This window comes from Gekko japonicus, unplaced genomic scaffold (genome assembly GCF_001447785.1).
Source record: "Gekko japonicus isolate JY-2015 unplaced genomic scaffold, Gekko_japonicus_V1.1 scaffold420, whole genome shotgun sequence".
NCBI classification, from domain to species: Eukaryota; Metazoa; Chordata; class Lepidosauria; order Squamata; family Gekkonidae; genus Gekko; species Gekko japonicus.
In genome coordinates, this window is record NW_015159723.1 from 297,377 (window position 1) to 299,901 (window position 2,525).

Below are 2,525 nucleotides of genomic sequence, written 5' to 3' on the forward strand. Positions count from 1 at the left end.
CTTTTTTTTTTTTTTTCTCCCCCCCCCCCCCGCTAATGAACATGGAACATAATCCAGGGTTCTCTTGCCCTGGCCCCAGCATGCAGGAGGTCCCAGGTTCAATCTCTGGCATCTGCAGGAGGCAGTGTGAAAGACCTCCGCCGGAGACCCTGGAGAGCCGTTGCCAGTCTAAGTGGACAATACTGACCTTGATGGTCTGATTCAGTATAAGGCCATTTCATGTGTGTTCACTGTTCACCGGATGTTTCCTTATTTCATCACAACTTTGGGATAATGTACAAGCATTCTGAAAGGAGCTGCGGTGGCTCAAGTGGTTAAGACGCTGAACTGCAGGCTGTCGAAGGTCAGTAGTTCAGCAGTTCGAGACCCGGGTGCCGCATGACGGAGTGAGCTCCCGTCTCTAGTTCCAGCTCCTGCCCACCTAGCAGTTCGAAAGCAATAAATTGCAAGTAGATAAATAGGTACCACTTTGGTGGGAAGGTAACAGCGTTCCGTGCGCCTTGGTGTTTAGTCACGCCGGTCACATGACCACGGAAACGTCTTTGAACAGCGCAGGCTCTTCGGCGTTGAAACGGAGATGAGCACTGCAACCCTAGAGTCGGACTCGACTGGCTTTCGAGCAAGGGAACCTTTACCTTTACCTTTTTACAAGCATTCTAGTGAACTGCTCTTACCCTGGGACCACAGATGGATGGACAATGGGCCATATCAAAGTGAGATTTGGCTCTAATTTCCCCTTGACTCTTGTACCCAAATTGAGTCACCTTTGAAAACTGTTTTTCTCCCCCTGAATGCACAACAGTTCCAAACCTATTCCAACAAGACCCATATGTTAAAATTGGCAACGTTTCGTGAAATTCTCTACATTGACCACTCCTGCTGCTGGGACCACTCTGACTTGCAAAATCACCTTCCAAAAACTGAGTTCTACATATATTTTGGTCTATATCTTTTTCTGTACATGGGCTACGCACATACACCATTAGCTATTGCACCAGGGTGTGTGTGTGTTTTTCCCCCGGGGGGAATGCACTGGGATGGAGTTCCGGAACCTCTTCAACAATATTCTTTTTAAAATGTTTAAAAGTTTGTGAGTTTTCAGTATATAGACTAAAATCTTCATCTCCAGCACCACTTTTTCAAAAAAGGGGGGGGGAAGCCCTGTATTACACTATAGTAACCATTCATAATAACTGGATTGTCTTGTCCACTTTCAATAGGATCGAGCCAGATTTTTCGCTCAATTTTGGCCAATCTCCCTCTTCCAGTATACTCTGAGGCCGCGGTCACACGGACCTCTTACCGCGTTAGTTTTCCCGCAGTTCTTCTATCTGCAACATTTTATATCGCTTGGAGGTGGTCGCGCGAAGTACAGATCACACAGCGCGCCGTCTCCACGGCGGCGTGGGGTTTAAAAAAAAACACAAAACCTGTGCATGCGCTTGGGCGTACATACAAACTAAGAAGACCAAAATAAAAGCTAGCGCCTGTTTGCACATGCGCATAACTTAAACCGGAAACACAAAAAGGGGGGGAGTAGTGCGGTCACGGCGGATTGCTGGCTAGATGCCAAAACCGCGGATACAAAGCGCGAGATATCGGAAAACACCTGTTCCAATGGGTGTCAGAAAACACGGATAAAAAGAGTGGAAACCGCGGGACTGAGCCCGCTTCGGTGCGGGAGGCGAGTTTGCCAATATGAACAAGAAACTTTAATGCGTGAGGGATCAGCAGCGAAGCCCGCCCTAAATGTCTCTGTCACCTGACCCTGACACACATAGCTTTTGTCCATTCAGGTCCCACGATCCCAAGCATAGCCGTTTAGGTGGTCGAAGGGGGCAGCTTCCTCCCTTTTCATCAGTGGATAAACTGGATCCAACCCATTGTGTTGCTGACTATTACCTGATGATAGCCAACATTATGTAGGCACGGCCATATTGGAGAATTCTTTAAGGACGATGCATGTGAACTGGCAGTTGGAAACGAAGCAGCCACTGCCCAAACCTACCTTCCCTTCATCCCTCAATGTTTTATGGTGTTCTCCATTAGCCCTTTCCACCTCTTCCATTCTCCATGAATGAGGCATCTACCCATCCATCTTCCCCGACAGATTCCGAACTAAATGTGAAGAAGGAGCCCTTCCTCAGCTAAACTATCTCAAGGAGGTTTTATCTGAGAATACATTTATTTATTTTCATAGTTGCCAGGGTTGCCTTTAGAGAACTTGTGTACACATAACACATCACCTGTTTGTAAAAATATGCCCCCTCTCGATCTAACCCTGGGGACTTCAGTGCCACTAGGATGCTGGACAGATCAGGCGGGACACCTCTTATGTTCTTATGAAATGTTATGTCCCTACTGTTATGGTTGTCTGCCAGGTCTGAGTCCTGATCTCAGAGGAGACGGGTAGGAGCCCATATGGCTTGGTTTTCTAATCTTTTGGGCTAACTTGTCCATTCCCATTCCTATTCTACCCAAGTCAAGAGGAAACCCAAGTGAGGTCCAATACAGACCATTTAAGA